The sequence below is a fragment of the Oncorhynchus gorbuscha genome, linkage group LG18 (genome assembly GCF_021184085.1).
Source record: "Oncorhynchus gorbuscha isolate QuinsamMale2020 ecotype Even-year linkage group LG18, OgorEven_v1.0, whole genome shotgun sequence".
Classification (NCBI taxonomy): Eukaryota; Metazoa; Chordata; class Actinopteri; order Salmoniformes; family Salmonidae; genus Oncorhynchus; species Oncorhynchus gorbuscha.
In genome coordinates this window covers 55,816,901-55,838,604 of record NC_060190.1, presented here as the reverse complement: position 1 = coordinate 55,838,604, position 21,704 = coordinate 55,816,901, and the positions used below count along the sequence as shown (strand labels likewise).

The 21,704-nt window shown below is 43.2% G+C and overlaps 1 protein-coding gene across 2 annotated transcripts in view; it reads right to left on the bottom strand.

Annotated features, from left to right (window-relative positions):
* Positions 1-21,704, bottom strand: part of LOC124002645 (receptor-type tyrosine-protein phosphatase gamma-like) — a 341,627-nt gene that overhangs the window by 307,351 nt on the left and 12,572 nt on the right. The gene's annotated exons all lie outside the window — the stretch shown is intronic.

The following is a 21,704-nucleotide window of genomic DNA, read 5'->3' as shown; positions in this document are numbered from 1 at the left end:
CACCAGAATGCTTCACTGTGGAGATGGTGTTCTAGGGGTGATGCGAGGTGTGGGTTTGCGCCAGACATAGCGTTTTCCTTGATGGCCAAAAAGCTACATTTTAGTCTCATCTGACCAGAGTACCTTCTTCTCTATGTTTGGGGAGTCTCCCACATGCTTTTTGGCAAACACCAAATGTGTTTGCTTATTTTTTTCTTTAAGCAATGGCTTTTTTCTGGCCACTCTTCCGTAAAGCCCAGCTCTGTGGAGTGTACGGCTTAAGGTGGTCCTATGGACAGATTCTCCGATCTCCGCTGTGGAGCTTTACAGCGCCTTCAGGGTTATCTTTGGTCTCTTTGTTGCCTCTCTGATTAATGCCCTCCTTGCCTGGTCTGTGCGTTTTGGTGGGCGGCCCTCTCTTGGCAGGTTTGTTGTGGTGCCATATTCTTTCATTTTTTTTAATAATGGATTTAAATGGTGCTCCGTGGGATGTTCAACGTTTCTGATACTTTTTTATAACCCAACCCTGATCTGTACTTCTCTTTGTCTCTGACCTGTTTAGAGAGCTCATTGGTCTTCATGGTGCCACTTGCTTGGTGGTGCCCCTTGGTTAGTGGTGTTGCAGACTCTGGGGCTTTTCAGTACAGGTGTATATATTCACAGATCATGTGACAGATCATGTAAAAATTAAAGTCCACCTGTGTGCAATCTAACTAATTATGTGACTTCTGAAGGTAATTTGTTGCACCAGATCTTATTTAGGGTCTTCATCGTAAAGGGGGTGAACACATATGCACGCACCACTTTTCCGTTTTTAATTTATTTTAATTTTTGGAAACAAGTATTTTCACTTCACCAATTTGGACTATTTTGTGTTGTCCATTACATGAAATCCAAATAAAAATCTATTTAAATTACAGGTTGTAATGCAACAAAATAGGAAAAACGCCAAGGGGGATGAATACATTGCAAGGAACTGGATCTGCACTGATTCTATCTTGCACTCACCCTACGTACACTCAATAGACTATGTATATACACACACCATATACAGTGTACAAACACACACACACACACACTACATTGGCACTCCCACACACATGCACATGCACTACATACGCACGCACACACACACGCATACCGACACAAACACACATACATACACAAATGACACACACACACACACAATCACACACAAACACTTTTACACAAAACATTTGCTGCTGCTACTCTGTTCTTTATTTTACTTTAATTATCACTAACCTGGTGCCTAGTCACTTTAACCTGCCTCCATGTACATATCTACCTCAAATACCTCATGCCTCTGCACATTGATCTGGTAATGGTACTCCCTGTACAGTGCCTTCAGACAGTATTCATACCCCTCAACTTATTCTACAATACAGCCTGATGGATGAAACATATTTTTTCTCTCAGCCATCTACACACAATACCCCATAATGACAAATTAAAAACATGTTTTTGGAAATGTTTGTGAATGTATTTAATTTTCAATACATTATCTCAATTACGCAAGGATTCCCCCCACCCCCCCCCCCCTCGAGTCAATACATGTTGGAATCACCTTTTCTGGGTAAGTCCCTAAGAGCTTTGCACACCTGGATTGTACAATATACAAATTATTTAACCTCTGTCAAGGTGGTTGTTATTCATTGCTAGACAGCCATTTCCTAAACTTTAACTAGGCCACTAAGAAACTTATTTGGCCTTGTGTTTTAGGGTTATGGTCTAAAATAGATTGAAGAGGAAAAACATTTATTTAATCTACACACAATTTCCCATAATGACAAAGCAAAAACAGCTTTTTAGAATTTTTTTGCACATTTATAAAAAATAAAAACAAATGTTTTTGCAAATAAAAACAAATGTTTTTGCTCTGTCATTATGGGGTATTGTGTGTAAATTGATGAGGGGAGAAAATGATTTAATCAATTTTAGAATAAGGCTGTAGGGTAACAAAATGTGGAAAAAGTCAAGGGGTCTGAATACTTTCAGAATGTATTGTATAATGATGTGTCAAGCCAGTATAGACAGTATATGAATAGAAAGTGTGTACAGCAATTGTTATATACGATGAGCCTTATCTACAACACAGTATATACATATAAAGTGGGTAAAACAGTATGTCAACATTATTAAAGTGACCAGTGTCACTTGGTGGTAGCCAGCTAGAACAGTGACTAAGGCTTGTGGTGACTGTTTAACAGTCTGATGGCCAGGAGATAGAAGCTTTTTTCTCAGTCTCTTGGTCCCAGCTTTGATGCACCCGTACAGTTTTCACCTTCTAGATGGTAGTGGGGTGAACAGGCCATGGCTCAGGTGGTTGAGGGCCTTGATGATCTTCTTGGCCTTCATGTGACACCAGGTGCTGTAGATGTCCTGAAGGGCAGGCAGTGTGCCCCCTGGTGATGCAGAGCCCTGCAGTTCCGGACAGTGCGATTGCCATTCCAGGCGTTGATACAGCCCGACAGGATGCTCTCAATGCTGCATCTGTAGAAGTTCACGAGGGTCTAAGGGGCCAAGCCACATATGTTTTGCTTCCTGAGTTTGAAGAGGCACTGTTGCGCCTTCTTCACCACATTGTCTGTATGAAAGGGCTATTTTAGGTTGTCAGTGATGTACACGCCAAGGAACTTAAAGATTTTGACCCTCTCCACTGCGGCCCTGTCGATGTGGGTGGGGGGTGTGCTCTCTCTGCTGTCTCCTGTAGCCCACGATCAGCTCCTTCGATTTGGTGATGTTGAGGGAGAGGTTATTTTCCTGGCTGTCTCATCGTAATTGGTAAACAGGCCTACCACCGTTGTCCTTGGTGATTGAGTTTGAGACGTGCATGGCCACGCAGTCATGGGTGAACAGGGAGTACAGGAGGGAGCTGAGCACACACCACTTGGGGGTGCCTGTGTTTAACCCTTGTATAGTCTGAAACCTCTTTGTGCTGCAATCCCGTTAACGGGATGATATGACAACAGCCAGTGAAAGTCCAGGGCGCCAAATTCAAAACAACAGATATCTCATCATTAAAATTCCTCAAACATACATGTATCTTATACCGTTTTAAAGGTAATCTTATTGTTAATCCCACCACATTGTCCGTTTTCCCACCACCAAGCCACAGAAAAAACAAAATTTTTCCAGCCAAAGATAGGAGTTACAAAAAGCACAAATAGAGATAAAATGCATCACTAACCTTTGATGATCTTCGTCAGATGACAATCATAGGACTTCATGTTAAACAATACGTGTATGTTTTGTTTGGTAAAGTTCATATTTATATAAAAAAATCTAAGTTTACATTGGCGCGTTACGTTCATCCAGTGATTTTGCATAGCCACATCGATTCAACAGAAATACTCATCATAAATGTAGATGATAATACAAGTTATACATATGGAATTATAGATACAGTGGGGCAAAAAAAGTATTTAGTCAGCCACCAATTGTGCAAGTTCTCCCACTTAAAAAGATGAGAGAGGCCTGTAATTTTCATCATAGGTACACTTCAACTATGACAGACATCACATTGTAGGATTTTTTATGAATTTATTTGCAAATTATGGTGGAAAATAAGTATTTGGTCACCTACAAACAAGCAAGATTTCTGGCTCACACAGACCTGTAACTTCATCTTTAAGAGGCTCCTCTGTCCTCCACTCGTTACCTGTATTAATGGCACCTGTTTGAACTTGTTATCAGTATAAAAGACACCTGTCCACAACCTCAAACAGTCACACTCCAAACTCCACTATGACCAAGACCAAAGAGCTGTCAAAGGACACCAGAAACAAAATTGTAGACCTGCACCAGGCTGGGAAGACTGAATCTGCAATAGGTAAGCAGCTTGGTTTGAAGAAATCAACTATTAGGAAATGGAAGAGATACAAGACCACTGATAATCTCCCTCGATCTGGGGCTCCACGGAAGATCTCACCCCGTGGGGTCAAAATGATCACAAGAACGGTGAGCAAAAATCCCAGAACCACACGGGGGGACCTAGTGAATGCCCTGCAGAGAGCTGGGACCAAAGTAACAAAGCCTACCATCAGTAACACACTACGCCGCCAGGGACTCAAATCTTGCAGTGCCAGACGTGTCCCCCTGCTTAAGCCAGTACATGTCCAGGGCCGTCTGAAGTTTGCTAGAGAGCATTTGGATGATCTAGAAGAAGATTGGGAGAATGTCATATGGTCAGATGAAACCATAATATAACTTTTTGGTAAAAACTCAACGTGTCGTGTTTGGAGGACAAAGAATGCTGAGTTGCATCCAAAGAACACCATACCTACTGTGAAGCATGGGGGTGGAAACATCATGCTTTGGGGCTGTTTTTCTGCAAAGGGACCAGGACGACTGATCTGTGTAAAGGAAAGAATGAATGGGGCCATGTATCGTGAGATTTTGAGTGAAAACCTCCTTCCATCAGCAAGGGCATTGAAGATGAAACGTTCAGCATGACAATGATCCTAAACACACCGCCCAGGCAACGAAGGAGTGGCTTCGTAAGAAGCATTTCAAGGTCCTGGAGTGGCCTAGCCAGTCTCCAGATCTCAACCCCATAGAAAATCTTTGGAGGGAGTTGAAAGTCTGTGTTGCCCAGCAACAGTCCCAAAACATCACTGCTCTAGAGGAGATTACATTTACATTACATTTAAGTCATTTAGCAGACGCTCTTATCCAGAGCGACTTACAAATTGGAGATCTGCATGGAGGAATGGGCCAGAATACCAGCAACAGTGTGTGAAAACCTTGTGAAGACTTACAGAAAATGTTTGACCCCTGTCATTGCCAACAAAGGGTATATAACAAAGTATTGAGATAAACTTTTGTTATTGACCAAATACTTATTTTCCAGCATAATTTGCAAATAAATTCATTAAAAATCCTACAATGTGATTTTCTAGATTTTTTTTTCTCATTTTGTCTGCCATAGTTGAAGTATACCTATGATGATAATTACAGGCCTCTCTCATCTTTTTAAGTGGGATAACTTGCACAATTGGTGGCTGACTAAATACTTTTTTGCCCCACTGTATAGCTCTCCTTAATGCAACTGCTGTGTCAGATTTTTTTTAAACTTTACGGAAAAAGCAAACCATGCAATAATCTGAGACGGTGCTCAGAACAATAGTCAAATTAGCCACCATGTTGGAGTTAACAGAAACCAGAAATTCCATGATGAATATTCCCTTACCTTTGATGATCTTCATCAGAATGCACTCCCAGGAATCCCAGGTCCACAATAAATGCTTGACTTGTTCGATATTGTCCGTTATTTATGTCCAATTAGCTACTTTTGTCTGTGCGTTTGGTACACCTATCCAAAACACTGGTGCTGGTTGACCATATCTTCTAACAAAAACTTCAAAAAGTTATATTACAGGTCGAAGAAACATTTCAAACTAAGTACATAATCAATCTTTAGGATGTTTTAAATCTACAATAAAGTTTCAACCAGAGAATTCCTTTGTGTCTTGAGGAGGAACGGAACGCAGGAAGATATCATGTGGTATGCGTGTGACAGGGAAATGGCTGACTGCCAGTAGTCTGACTCATTCCCCTCTTATTCAGTCCCACAACACAGTAGAAGCCTCATTCAAATTTCTATAGACGGTTGACATCTAGTGGAAGCCCTAGGAAGTGAATCTTCATTCATATCCAAATGGGATTTCAATAGGGAATGGGTTGAAAATATACCAACCTCAGATTTCTCACCTCCTGTTTGGATTTCTTCTCAGGTTTTTGCCTGCCATATGAGTTCTGTTATACTCACAGACATCATTCAAACAGTTTTAGAAACGTCAGAGTGTTTTCTATCCAATACCAATAATAATATGCATATATTAGCAACTTAGATTGAGGAGCAGGCCGTTTACTCTGGGCACCTCTGGGCACCTTTCATCCAAGCTACTCAATAGTGCCCCTGCAGCCATAAGAAGCTTAACATTCTGTATACTCCCCTTGTCCTAAGGGTCGAAAATGACCCATAAAACCCATAAAATAAAGCAGCTTAATTGAATTTTAAACCCCAAATGCCTGAAGAAACAACCTGTCATTCATCACAAACTTTGTGAATATCTAGGTTTTCCCTCTTCACAATGTAGAAAGACTGCATTTAATCAGTGGATACACACCTGTCATAAATGCTTTCTTTACTAAAGTGCTCATCCACTGTTACTTCAGGCCCAGGGTTGTATAGGAATGTCAGACGCTCCACCCATTTCTCCCAGACCTCGCTTATGGCTGCCAGTTTGTGTCTCACACGCCTTGCAGGTCTTGACTCACGGTTATCAAATCGTAGCATTCTTGAGAAAGTGTCAAAGACTTTCAGTGGCATCGTGGCACGGAAAATCGCCCTTCCACTCTCTGCATCCCAGAGACTACATGTAGCCTTGCCTCGGGACCTATACACACCCGCTAAGATTAGCAGCCCTTTGTAGGTACACAGGTCAATCTCATCCATCCTTTTCCAGTTGTTTCCTCATTTACGGAAACCCTCCAAATGTGTCATCTCCAGGATGATTTTTTTCGATGGCTGGTGTGATGATGTAGAATGTTGAGGCGATGTCCTGGTCATGGCAAATATGGTGACAAGAACCATGTTATTTTGCTTATCTTAGACAAAAATGTCTTTCTTTCAGCTTGGGGGATTTCTTCTTCATCTGAAGATGATGCATTGTGCTCTGGGTTGTATTCTTCCAAAATCTTCTTCAGATACCTCCTCCTCTTCTAAATGATTGTTCTCTTGTTCCTCCTGGACATCTGAAAAACAAAGATCTACGACCTGTTGGGCACTGAAACATGCACTCATGGCTTCAGCAAAGAGAGAACTGGGGGGACTGTCATCTGTAGCACTTTTATAGCCTCTGACTGCATTCGCCATTAGTAAACAATGCTTTCAATACATTTTTATTTTGTCTGAAATTGTGTATATTTTGTCTGTGAACTTGGGTCATGTGTGGGGTCGTGGAGGGGAGATGCTGCACATGCACAAGAAAGTTTTAGTTTTGTCTGAGTTCAATCAGTAGCATACATAATCTCACTGTGTGTGTGGTTTTTGTGGTGTGTAAATTATTTTATGACTGCCTGGTCAAAAATGACCCTAAGACAATCTTTGTACCCAGGTGGAGTACAGCTTTCATGGAAATATGAACAAAGGCGATGTTTCACTTTTCTCATGTTGGGGTCACTCTAGGAAAAGTTGATTGCCGATTGTGTCGTCCATGGATCTGTTGGGACGATATGCAAATTGTAGTGGGTCTATGATGTCGAGTCAAGCGAAGGTGTTAAGGTACTTAACTAGCCTCTCAAAGCATGATGACAGAAGTGAGTGCTACAGGGTGATAGGTGAGTTACCTTTGTATTCTTGGGTCCTGTCCAGATTGAACATGTTAGTAAACACTCCAGCCAGCTGGTCTGCACATGCTCTAAAAACGCAGCTTGGGATAGCATCTGGGCCGGCAACCTTGCAAGGGTTAACATGCTTAAATGACTTACTCACATCGGCGACGGAGAATGAGAGCACACGGTCCTTGTAAGCGCTGGGGACCCGCGTCGGCCGCTCAATGCTGTTTTTCTTGAAGCGGGAGAAAAAGGTGTTTCGCTCATCCGGGAACGAGTTGTCGGTGTTTCTGATGTGGCTGGCTTTCACTTTATAATCCATGACTGTCTGGAGTCCCTGCCACATATGTCTCATGTCTGAGCCGTTGAAATGCAACTCCACTTTGTCCCTGTACCGTCGTTTTCCTCTTTGGGTCAACTTGACAGGCATAATGGGACCCATGTCATCCAAAAAGTTATACTTTTCACTCATCTGTCCATAGAACATTCTTCCAGGAGTCTTGATGATCATCCAGGTGTTTTTGACAAACTTAAGTCAACTTTTTGGAAGAGATGGGTCCCATTATGTCTGGCTAAAACCAAACACTGCGTTCCATAGTACGAACCTCATACCAACGGTCAAGCATGGTGGTGGTAGTGTGATGGTTTGGGGATGCTTTGCTGCCCCAGAACCTGTACTACTTGTCTTAATAAAAAGCAACCATGAATTCTGTTCTGCGTCAGAGAATTCTACAGGAGAATGTCAGGCCATCCATCTGTGAGCTGAAGCTGAAGAGTAGCTTGGTCATGCAGCAAGACAATGATCCAAAACACACAATCAAGTCTACATAAAAAAAAGTGTTGAAAAGCAACAAATTTGAAGTCTTGGAATGGTCTAGTCAAAGTCCAGACCTAATCCCAATTGATTTTGGGGCGGGACTTGAAACGAGCAGTTCATGCTTTAAAACCCACAAATGTCGCTGATTTAAAGCAGTTCTGCATGCAGAAGTGGGCCAAAATTTGTCCACAGCGACGTGAGTGACTGATTAACAACTAGAGGAAGCATTTGGTGACAGTCATTGCAGCTAAAAGTGGCACAACCAGTTGTTGAGTGTAAGGAAGCAATTACTTTTTTTACACAGGGGAATTGGAAGTTGCATAACTTGGTTCATAAAAATAATTTTTTTAAAGTATACATTTGTTTTGGTATTCTCTTTATCTAATATCAGTGTTTGGTTGAAGATCTGATAACATTAACTGGCAAAAAATATGCAAACATTTTGAAAATCCGAAAGGGTGCAAATACTTTTTCACGGCACTGCACTTATTCTGTAGTTCTGTCAATCACCTTACATCTTTATCCACCTACAACTCAACATAACACTATAATGGAAAACACATTCTTCCCCAAGCATTCTGGTACAATGTATCTGCAACTCAAAAACCCAGTCACACAGTAAAATAAACACAGATCATATGAGTGACTTACAGCCTGATGAAGGCTTGGATTCACATATCTATAACTATCAGAAGTTAGTTGGGCAAAGTGTGAAAAGGGTTTGAGGCAAGGACTTTGTGTTCGTGACCAGAGAAAGGCAGAAAGCGGGGGATCTGTCTCTGAGTGTCTCTGTTAATTTGAGGTAATAGGCCCTGCAGTCATGTGGAGGCTGGGGCCCGGGTCCTGCTTAATGGTAATTTGATTTTCCTGTTGGATCGTTCGCCCAACGCCTGTCAACATTCTGTCACTGTGGAGATCCTCAGAGTGACACCGCCTGAGAGCCTTTTCATTGGCCGAGCACCAAAGGCCCTGAAAGACACAGGGTAGAGAGTAGAACAGAAAAAAGAGACAGCAAGCGAGAAAGAGAGAGAGAGAGAGGAGCAGAAATAAGAGAAATAGAGAGAGAGCGAGAGAGAGACAGAAAGAAAGGGAGGAGCAGAGAGAGCGAGAGAGAAAGGGAGGAGCAGAAAAACTAGAGATACAGAGGATAGATTCATTGAGTGAGAGGTTGGTAGACAGGAAGAAAGTAAAAGTGATGAGAGAAAAGGAAGGAGTTAGGGATGCATGTAGTGAGTTTGGAGGAATGTTTCAGGGGTTTATCTAACTACACTAATGAGATATTTCATTATTATTTTGAATTAAGTAAGTCATTGTCTTTCTATAAAATGATTCATTATTATTTTTTAATTAGGTGCCCTCTCAGTATTTAGAGGTTCAAGGCCCAGCTCTGGTAACATCACAGGAATACATCTGCTTCACATGAATGAAAGTGTCTGCTGTATAAATAATCTAAAATGACTGATATTTTGGACAAAGCATTTTTTGGATGCAAAAGAAAAAGGTTTGCTCAAGGATGCCGACCATGATTTTTGCATATCAAAGTAGCTCTAATTCTACAAACTCCATTGAGATCACTAAACTTCCTGAGTCTTTGCAGAATGCGTCTCTGTGTAGCACCTAGAAAGTGTTCTGGAGCGTCAGATTTGGCTGCGTTCCATTCGATTTCCCCCGCGGGTCATCCATCGGCCCTAGGACGGGCGAGATAGCGCACAGCCCCGGGGTGATTAACGGAAGAAAGATGGCTGCAGCCCCAGCGTAAATCCAGAGGGGTTTCAGGTTGAACACAGGCGCTTGTCTACCGTTGAGGAATGGGACCGAGCCTGGCGCAATCCTGCCTGGAAATCTCTACTCTCACTCCTCAGTCTGTTCTCACTCTTGCCATTTCACAGATCAAATCTGAGGGGGTGAGAGGGAGGAATAAAGAAAGAGAAAGAGGGAGTGAGGAAGAGAAAGAAAAATAAAGAAGAGTGAGAGACAGGAAAAATAAAGAAAATGGGAAGAGAGCAAGCGAGAGAAACTGAGAGAGAATGCAAATGAGAGAGAGAAGGAGAGAGCGAGAGAGAGAGCTACAGTTGAAGTCGGAAGTTTACATACACTTAGGTTCGAGTTATTAAAACTCGTTTTTCAACCACTCCACAAATTCCTTGTTAACAATCTACCGTTTTGGCAAGTCGGTTAGGACATCTACTTTGTGCATGACACAAGTCATTTTTACAACAATTGTTTACAGACAGATTATTTCACTTATAATTCTCTGAATCACAATTCCAGTGGGTCAGAAGTTTACATACACTAAGTTGACTTTGCATTTAAACAGCTTGGAAAATTCCAGAAAATGATGTCATGGCTTAGAAGATTCTGATAGGCTAATAGACATCCTTTGAATCAATTGGAGGTGTACCTGTGGATTTATTTCAAGGCCTACCTTTAAACTCAGTGCCTATTCGCTAGACATCATGGGAAAGTCAAAAGAAATCAGCCAAAACCTCAGAAAAAAATTGTAGACCTCCACAAGTCGGTCTCCTAGAGATGAACGTACGTATATCCACAGTAAAACAAGTCCTATATCAACATAACCTGAAAGGCCGCTCAGCAAGGAAGAAGCCACTGCTCCAAAACCTCCATAAAAAAGCAGACTATGGTTTGCAACTGCACATGGGGACAAAGATTGTGTGCAAAGTCCAAATCAATCCCAGAACAACAGCAAAGGACCTTGTGAAGATGCTGGAGCAAACAGGTACAAAAGTATTTATATCCACAGTAAAACAAGTCCTATATCAACATAACCTGAAAGGCCGCTCAGCAAGGAAGAAGCCACTGCTCCAAAACCTCCATAAAAAAAGCAGACTATGGTTTGCAACTGCACATGGGGACAAAGATCGTGTGCAAAGTCCAAATCAATCCCAGAACAACAGCAAAGGACCTTGTGAAGATGCTGGAGCAAACAGGTACAAAAGTATTTATATCCACAGTAAAACAAGTCCTATATCAACATAACCTGAAAGGCCGCTCAGCAAGGAAGAAGCCACTGCTCCAAAACCTCCATAAAAAAGCAGACTACGGTTTGCAACTGCACATGGGGACAAAGATCGTACTTTTTGGAGAAATATCCTCTGGTCTGATGAAACAAAAAAATAACTGTTTGGCCATAATGACCATCGTTATGTTTGGAGGAAAAAGGTGGAGGCTTGCAAGCCGAAGAACACCATCCCAACCGTGAAGCACGGGGGTGGCATCATCATGTTGTGGGGGTGCTTTGATGCAGGAGGGACTGGTGCATTTCACAAAATAGATGGCATCATGAGGACATACATAGAGGCACCGGTTATCCGGGCTGATTGAGGTAGTGTGTACATGAAGTGACTATGCATATATGATAAACAGAGAGCAGCAGCAGCGTAAAAGTGGGGTTGGGCGGGCACACAATGCAAATAGTTCGGGTAGCCATTTGATTACCTGTTCAGGATTCTTATGGCTTGGGGGTAAAAACTGTTGAGAAGCTTTTTTGTCCTAGACTTTGCACTCCTGGATGGCTGGCAGCTTAGCCCCAGCGATGTACTGGGCCGTACACACTACCCTCTGTAGTGCCTTGCGGTCGGAGGCCGAGCAATTGCCGTACTGGGCAGTGATGCTCTAGATGTTGCAGCTGTTGAACCTTTTGAGGATCTGAGGACCCATGCCAAATCCTTTTAGTTTCCTGAGGGGGAATAGGCTTTGCCGTTCCCTCTTCACGACTGTCTTGGTGTGTTTGGACCATTCTAGTTTGTTGGTGATGTGGACACCAAGGCACTTGAAGGTCTCAACCTGCTCAACTACAGCCCTGTCAATGAGAATGGGGGCGTGCTCGGTCCTCCATTTCCTGTAGTCCACAATCATCTCCTAAGTCTTGGTTACATAGAGGTATAGGTTGTTATTCTGGCACCACCCAGCCAGGTATCTGACCTCCTCCCTGTTAGCTGTCTCATCGTTGTCGGTGATCAGGCCTACCACTGTTGTCGTCTGCAAACTTAATGCTGGTGTTGGAGTCATGCCTGGCCATGCAGTCGTTGGTGTACAGGAGAGAACTGAACATGCACCCCTGGGGGGCTCCAGTGTTGAGGATCAGCATGGCAGATGTGTTGCTACCTACCCTCACCACCTGGGGGCGGCCCGTCAGGAAGTCCAGGATCCAGTTGCAGAGGAAGGTGTTTAGTCCCAGGATCCTTAGCTTAGTGATGAGCTTTGAGGGTACTATGGTGTTGAAAGCTGAGCTTTAGTCAATGAATAGCATTCTCACATAGGTGTTCCTTTTGTCCAGGTGGGAAAGGGCAGTGTGGAGTGCAATAGAGATTGCATCATCTGTGGATCTGCTTGGGCGGTAGGCAAATTGGAGTGGGTCTAGGGTTTCTGGGATAATGGTGTTGATGTGAGCTATTATGTTCTTCGGCACAGGGACTATGGTGGTCTGCTTGAAACATGTTGGTATTACAGACTCAATCAGGGACATGTTGAAAATGTCAGTGAAGACACCTGAAAGCTGGTCAGCACATGCCAGGAGCACACGTCCTGGCTATCCATCTGGACCGGCAGCCTTGTGAATGTTGACCTGTTTAAAGATCTTACTCACGTCAGGTACGGAGAGCATGATCACACAGTCGCCTGGAACAACTGATGCTCTCATGCATGCCTCAGTGTTGCTTGCCTCGAAGCAAGCATAGAAGTGATTTAGCTCGTCTGGTAGGCTCGTGTCACTGGGCAGCTCGCAGCTGTGCTTCCCTTTGTAGTCTGTAATAGTTTGCAAGCCCTGCAACATAAGACGAGTGTCGGAGCTGGTGTAGTACGATTCAATATTAGCCCCGTATTGATGCTTTGCCTGTTGGTTCAATGTATGGTTCATCGGAGGGCATAGCAGGATTTCTTATAAGCTTCCGGGTTAGAGTCGCGCACCTTGAAAGCAGCAGCTCTACCCTTTAGCTCAGTGTGAATGTTGCCTGTAGTCCAGGGCTTCTGGTTGGGGTATGTATGGACAGTCACTGTGGGGACGACGTCCTTGATGCACTTATTGATAAAGCAAGTGACTGGTCTCCCGGATGGCACAGTGGTTAAGATTGCTGTACTGCAGCGCCAGCTGTGCCATCAGAGTACCTGGGTTCGCCCCCAGGCTCTGTCATAACCGGCCGCGACCGGGAGGTCCGTCGTCCGGGTTAGGGAGGGCTTGGTCGGTAGGGATGCCCATGTCTCATCGCGCACCAGCGACTCCTGTGGCGGGCCGGCTGGCTTCCGGGTTGGATGAGCGCTGTGTTAGGAAGCAATACGGCTGGTTGGGTTGTGTATCGGAGGACGCATGACTTTCAACCTTCATCTCTCCCGAGCCCGTACGGGAGTTGTAGCGATGCGACAAGATAGTAGCTACTACAACAATTGGATACCACGAAATTGGGGAGAAAAAGGGGAAAAATTCACAAAAAACAAACAAACAAAAAATAGATAAAGCAAGTGACTGATGTGGTGTACTCCTCAATGCCATTGGAAGAATCCCAGAACTTATTGTGGGAAGCTTGAGGAAAGCTACCCGAAACGTTTGACCCAAGTTAAACCATTTCAAGGCAATGCCACCAAATACGAATTGAGTGTTTGTAAACTTTTGTCCCACTGGGAATGTGATGAAATAAATAAAAGCTGAAATAAATAATTCTCTCTACTATTATTCTGACATTTCACATTCTTAAAGTAAAGTGGTGATTCTACCTGACCTATGACAGCAAATTTTTACTAGGATTAAATGTCAGGAATTGTGAAAAACTGAGTTTAAATGTATTTGGCTAATGTGTATGTACACTTCCGACTTCAACTGTAAGTGACCAGGAGGGATAGAAGGAAAGAGAGCATGAGCGGAAACCTGTGAGCCCCAGGGGTAATGTTAGTGAGGCCCATCTGTTTAACATCTGGACTGAGGAGCCAAACACCTCCAGTTAAGCAGCGGAGCCAATCAGAGAGGGCAGAGTGTCACACTCGCTCTGTGATCACGATGAACGAGATACACTGTAGATGGTGCAATAGATAGATATTAATATAAAGCGCATCAGGGTGACATTGAGCAAAAATATGATTACAGTAAACACATATTTTGAGAGTACATTTTGTGTTCTTCAGAGGTCATAACATGCAATGCAATTGGACATAGAAATATCAGACAGCAAGAGACTTGAATGAGACCAGAGGAGTGACACCACAAGATACAGCACCCACCAACCAGTGAGTCCAGAACACAAGGGGTCAACGGGATGAGAGACGGATGACAGAAGCAGTAGAAGCAGCAGATAAGAACACACATCTCCTTCTTCATCTCCGTGTCCATCCATCTGGAGTGAACTGTCATCAGGCCAGGCCAACCAGAGAGGCAATCTCTTGTCAAGTTAAGAAGAAATGAAAAAGAAGATCGACCTTAGAATTGATTTTTATCTGAAAACACCCAGCCAGTGTTTGGGCTTAATCTCCACTCTTTGCAACACTGATTGTTTTTAATATCCACACTAGGGAGTGAGGACTGATTGAAATAATAAAACATGCCACCGGTGAGCTTCGGCCTCTAGTTGAGCAGAAAGCCAGCATAGTTTTTTCTCCGAGTCAGGTACAGTCATTTTTCTATATTTTCTTCTCCATCCATCCATACCTCTCTTCTTGTGACTAATCTCCTGTGACAGTGTCCCAACAAGCTGCTGAGCTGAGGGGTTTTGAGTCCAAAGGCGGTTGTCATTTTAACACCCTACTTCTCCTACTCTAACTACAAGTTAGAGGGTAGTACTGATACCTCTCACCTCTAGCATATTAAACCTATTACATTTACATTTAAGTCATTTAGCAGACGCTCTTATCCAGAGCACACAAATTGGTGCATACATATGACATCCAGTGGAACAACCACTTTCACAATAGTGCATCTAAGTATTTTAAAAGGGGTGAGAAGGACTAATTATCCTATCATAGGTATTCCTTAAAGAGGTGGGGTTTCCAGGTGTCATTGTAGGAAGGTTGATTGATTTATCCTGGCATATTGAGGGAGTTTGTTCCATTATTTGGGAGCCAAGCAGCAAAAGTTTTGATGAGCTGAATACTTTGTTCCTCAGTGGTAGGGAGGCGAGCAGGCCAGAGGTGGATGAACGCAGTGCCCTTATTTGGGTGTAGGGCCTGATCAGAGCCTGGAGGTACTGAGGTGCCATTCCTCCACAGCTCCGTAGGCAAGCACCATGGTCTTGTAGCGGATGCGGCAACAGGAAGCCCCTGGAGAGATTTTCTAGGAGGGGGTGAGATCTGGAGAGAACTTGGGAAGGCCAACACCAGATGGGCTGCGGCTTCTGGATGAGTTGTAGGGGTTTAATGGCACAGGCAGGTGTTTGGGCCCAGCCATGCTGAAAGATCCAGACGGGAGATGACAAGTGCCTCAATGGACTCTTGCTGATGGTGAGGCAGGGTTTCACAAAATCTCACGATACATGGCCCCATGTTTCAGCATGAACCTTACAGGAACGGGCCACCGGTCCTTGATGTTAGTTGAGAACGACAGTTTGAGATCTTCCAGGATCACAGATCAAGGTTCTTAGCGCTCTGGGAGGAGGACACAATGGAGTTGTCAACCGTACATTATATATTATATGTACTATTGTAGCACATAATTGCAAAACATATATATACATATATATATATACACACACATACATACATATACAGTGGGGCAAAAAAGTATTTAGTCAGCCACCAATTGTGCAAGTTCTCCCACTTAAAAAGATGAGAGAGGCCTGTTTTATCATCAAAATAACATCAAATTGACAGACAAAAGTGTAGAAATTGTTAATGTTGAAAATCACATTGTAGGATTTGTAATTAATTTATTTGCATATTATGGTGGTAAATAATTATTTGGTCAATAACAAAAGTTTATCTTAATACTTTGTTATATACCCTTTGTTGGTAATGACAGAGGTCAAATGTTTTCTGTAAGTCTTCACAAGGTTTTCACACACTGTTGCTGGTATTTTGGCCCATTCCTCCATGCAGATCTCCTCTAGAGCAGTGATGTTTTGGGGCTGTTGCTGGGCAACACAGACTTTCAACTCCCTCCAAAGATTTTCTATGGGGTTGAGATCTGGAGACTGTCTAGGCCACTCCAGGACCTTGAAATGCTTCTTACGAAGCCACTCCTTCACTGCCCGGGCGGTGTGTTTGGGATCATTGTCATGCTGAAAGATCCAGTCACGTTTCATCTTCAATGCTCTTGCTGATGGAAGGAGGTTTTCACTCAAAATCTCACGATACATGGCCCCATTCATTCATTTTCTTTACACGGATCAGTCGTCCTGGTCCCTTTCCCTTTTGACCCTACGGGGTGAGATCTTGCCTGGAGCCCAGATCGAGGGAGATTATCAGTGGTCTTGTATGTCTTCCATTTCCTAATAATTTCTCCCACAGTTGATTTCTTCAAACCAAGCTGCTTACCTATTGCAGATTCAGTCTTCCCAGCCTGGTGCAGGTCTACAATTTTGTTTCTGGTTTCCTTTGACAGCTCTTTGGTCTTAGCCATAGTGAAGTTTGGAGTGTGACTGTTTGAGGTTTTGGACAGGTGTCTTTTTTACTGATAACATGTTCAAACGTTATCAGTAAAAACAAATGTCCTCGTTTTTGAAAGAAAAGCACATTCTTTTGTCCATTAAAATAACATCAAATTGATCAGAAATACAGTGTAGACATTGTTAATGTTGTAAATTACTATTGTAGCTAAAAACGGCAGTTTTTTATGGAATATCTACATAGGCGTACAGATGCCCATTATTAGCTAATCCAAGTGTATAATTTTAAAGGGCTAATTGATCATTAGAAAACCCTTTTTCAAATTATGTTAGCACAGCTGAAAACTGTTGTTCTGATTAAAGAAGCAATAAAACTGGCTTTCTTTAGACTAGTTAAGTATCTGGAGCATCAGCATTTGTGGGTTCGATTACAGGCTCAAAACGGCCAGAAAGTCTTTCTTATGAAACTCGTCAGTCTATTCCATGCGAGAAATTGGCAAGAAACTGAAGATATCATACAACGCTGTGTACTACTCCCTTCACAGCACAGGGCAAACTGTCTCTAACCAGAATAGAAAGAGGAGTGCAACGAAGGAGTGCAACGAAAAATACTTCTCAGACTGGCAAATAAAAAATAAAAGATTAAGATGGGGAAAGGAACACAGACACTGGACAGAGGAACTCTGCCTAGAAGGCCAGCATACCGGAGTCGCCTTCAGTGTTGACGTTGAGACTGGTGTTTTGCGGGTCCTATTTAATGAAGCTGCCAGTTGAGGACTTGTAAGGCGTCTGTTTCTCAAACTAGACACTCTACTTTACTTGTCCTTTTACTCAGTTGTGCACCGGGGCCTCCCACTCCTCTTTCTATTCTCATTAGAACCAGTTTACGCTGTTCTGTGAAGCCAGTATTATTGCTTCTTTAATCAGAACAGTTTTTTTTGCTGACATAATTGCAAAAGGGTTTTCTAATGATCAATTAGCCTTTTAAAATAATAAACTTGGATTAGCTAACACAATGTGCCATTGGAACACAGGAGTGATGGTTTCTGATAATGGGCCTCTGTACGCCTACAGTATGTAGATATTCCATTAAAAAAAATCAGCCGTTTCCAGCTACAATAGTCATTTACAACATTAACAATGTCTACACTATATTTCTGATCAATTTGATGTTATTTTAATGGACATTTCTAAGTGACCCCCAAACTCTTAAACGGTGGTGTATATTTTTTTATCTACATTTTTCAGTCATATGAACTTCCACTGTGTCAGCACAGGAATGCTGATATTTTGGCCCATTCCTCCATGATAGTGGTGGACTACACCAGGTGCTGATGGTGGGGGTGAATGACTACACAGAAACGCTGCCGTGTAAGAGGAAAAGGCCACCGTATTCAAATTGCCAGATAATTAAAGCTTGGCGCAAGGAAAGGGAAGTGGAAGTTTCTATTGAAAAAACAAACACATTTATTACCCAAAGGTGGCATGTCAAAAGAATCCATGGGGTTCCCATTAAACACTACCTCTCCTTGTGCTGCTCTGCTGCTCTGAGGAAGAAGTAAAGCATTTCTCTCTCCCCTCCTTCCCCTCACTTTTTCATTCTCTCCCTCTCATTCCCAAGCGTGATCTTAACAAAAGGACTTTAACAAGCAGAACACTCCTCTGACTCTCAAATCCCACTTCTGAGGGGAATTCCATCTAATGAATTGTATGAGATTATTAATGAAAGACATGAGGCGCATCGATCGCTTAAAGCTGCAAAATGTAACTTTTTTGGGCGACCCGACCAAATTCTCATAGAAATGTTAGTTATAAATCTGTCATTCTCCTTGAAAGTAATTTTAAGAAGTGGTACGTCTGTTCTATGTGCACTATTTATATGCTTCCCATTCTTAAGTTTCGTTTTTACGTCTTTTACTTTCAGGTTTGGTACGCCAGCTTCAAATAGCTGAAAATGAAAGATTGGTAATGAAAAATATATTTCACAGCGGTTTAGATGGTACAATGATTCTATACACAATGACAACTTGTTTTGTCACAAACTCAAATTAGGCAAACTATTCAAATTTAAGCAACCAGGAAATGGCGGAGTGATTTCTGCATATTGCACTTTTAAGGTGATGCATACTTTAAAGGCTGAAGTGGTCTCTGGGAACGGTCCTCTCATACTTTGATTGATAGAGAGGGATGTTGTGAATGATGTGTCACGACACACCCCAGAGACCCATCCAGCAGTGTTTCTCTTGATGTGAGAAGTTCTGTACATCCAGTACTCACACTGGGTAGTTGGGGCTGTTTGTGCTATAATGATCTGTGATGGATTAATCTGGTTGACTTTCACTATAGCCATGACAAACGACTGTGGTGTAACATTGACCATCACACTTTTTCACTGCAGATTCAGCATTGGGTAACTGGTGGTACTCTGCATGCATTACTTGAGTGCATAAATGAGAGTGGCCAGAGAGAGAAAGAGGGGGAGAGGGGGGGGGATGGGCAACGAGAGAGGGCATTGTAGTTTAAACAGCCTCCCCAGAAGTAAGACAAATTAGGTTGTGCAGCCGACGCCACAACCCGTGTCCCCATTTCTCAGAGGAGGAAGCCCACGTCTCCCAAGCATTAAAGGGTAAAAACCAACGCCACTGCGAGAATTTAATGAGGAGGGCTATGTACTGTTCTCGACTCTCAGGCCCACCGCTGACTGTGTGACACAACACTTCTTGGCATGTGGTGATATTCTCTCTTTTTTTATTTCCTCTATATTGTTTTTTTGGAGTGGGTATCAAGCCTGTAACCAGCCCAGCCCAGGCCTCTCAGTCACCCCAGTGCAACATTAATGCATTAGGACTGTGAAAATGGCATGCCACATCTCTGTGACTATATTCTCCGGTAATAGGCCACATTACACAGTTTATCCACCCCTATGTGCATACTGAAATGCAACACCTATGAGAATAAAGTGGGGCAACAAAAGGAAACAACTATTCTGATTTGGTCCGCAATAGCAGTAGGAGTGAAATATTATGAAAACATTATTCAAGTTCACCAGTAGCCTCTAGTCTATTCTATTTCACATTGTAAATATGGTTTTGGCCCTGACTCTGGAACTGGCCCTGTATATACACTGCCGGTCAAAGGTTTTAGAACACCTACTCATTGAAGGCTCTCTCTTTATTTGTACTATTTTTTACATTGTAGAATAATAGTGAAGAATTCAAAACTATGAAATAACACATATGGAATCTTGTAGTAACCAAAAAAAGTATTAAACAAATATTAAACAAGTATTAAATATTTCAGATTCTTCAAGTAGCCACCCTTTGCCTTGATGACAACTTTGCACCCTCTTGGCATTCTCTCAACCAGCTACATGAGTTAGTCACCTGGGATGCATTTCAATTAACAGGTGTGCGTTCTTAAAAGTTAATTTGTGGAATTTCTTTCCTTCTTAAAGCGCTTGAGCCAATCAGTTGTGTTGTGACAAGGTAGGGGGTATACAGAAGATAGCCCTATTTGGTAAAAGACCAAGTCCACATTATGGCAAGAACAGCTCAAATAAGCAAAGAGAAACAACAGTCCATCATTACTTTAATACATGAAGGTCAGTCAATATGGAACATTTCAAGAACTTTGAAAGATTCTTCAAGTGCAGTCGCAAAAACCATCAAGCGCGAAAATGAAACTGGCTGTAAGACCGAGAGTTACCTCTGCTGCAGAGGATACGTTCATTAGATTTACCAGCCTCAGAAATTGCAGCCCAAATCAATGCTTCACAGAGTTCAAGTAACAGGCACACCTCTGATGAGTCCAAATTGGAGATTTTTGGTTCCAACCGCCGTGTCTTTGTGAGACGCGGTGTGTGTGAACAGATTATCTCTGCATGTGTAACCTCACATGGTCTCTCCTATCATTGCTATGCAGACGACACACACTTAATCTTCTCCTTTCCCCCTTCTGATGACCAGGTGGCGAATCGCATCTCTGTATGTCTGGCAGACATATCAGTGTGGATGACGGATCACCACCTCAAGCTGAACCTCGGCAAGACGGAGCTGCTCTTCCTCCCGGGGAAGGACTGCCCGTTCCATGATCTCGCCATCACGGTTGACAACTCCATTGTGTCCTCCTCCCAGAGCGCTAAGAACCTTGGCGTGATCCTGAACAACACCCTGTCGTTCTCAACTAACATCAAGGCGGTGGCCCGTTCCTGTAGGTTCATGCTCTACAACATCCGCAGAGTACGACCCTGCCTCACACAGGAAGCGGCGCAGGTCCTAATCCAGGCACTTGTCATCTCCCGTCTGGATTACTGCAACTCGCTGTTGGCTGGGCTCCCTGCCTGTGCCATTAAACCCCTATAACTCATCCAGAACGCCGCAGCCCGTCTGGTGTTCAATCTTCCCAAGTTCTCTCACGTCACCCCGCTCCTCCGCTCTCTCCACTGGCTTCCAGTTGAAGCTCGCATCCGCTACAAGACCATGGTGCTTGCCTACGGAGCTGTGAGGGGAACGGCACCTCAGTACCTCCAGGCTCTGATCAGGCCCTACACCCAAACAAGGGCACTGCGTTCATCCACCTCTGGCCTGCTCGCCTCCCTACCACTGAGGAAGTACAGTTCCCGCTCAGCCCAGTCAAAACTGTTCGCTGCTCTGGCCCCCCCAATGGTGGAACAAACTCCCTCACGACGCCAGGACAGCGGAGTCAATCACCACCTTCCGGAGACACCTGAAACCCCACCTCTTTAAGGAATACCTAGGATAGGATAAAGTAATCCTTCTCACCCCCCCCCCCCCTTAAAAGATTCAGATGCACTATTGTAAAGTGGCTGTTCCACTGGATGTCATAAGGTGAATGCACCAAGTTGTAAGTCGCTCTGGATAAGAGCGTCTGCTAAATGACTTAAATGTAAATGTAATGTAGTTCCCAACGTAAAGCATGAAGGAGGAGGTATTATGGTGTGGGGGTGCTTTGCTGGAGACACTGTCTGTAATTTATTTCGAATTCAAGGC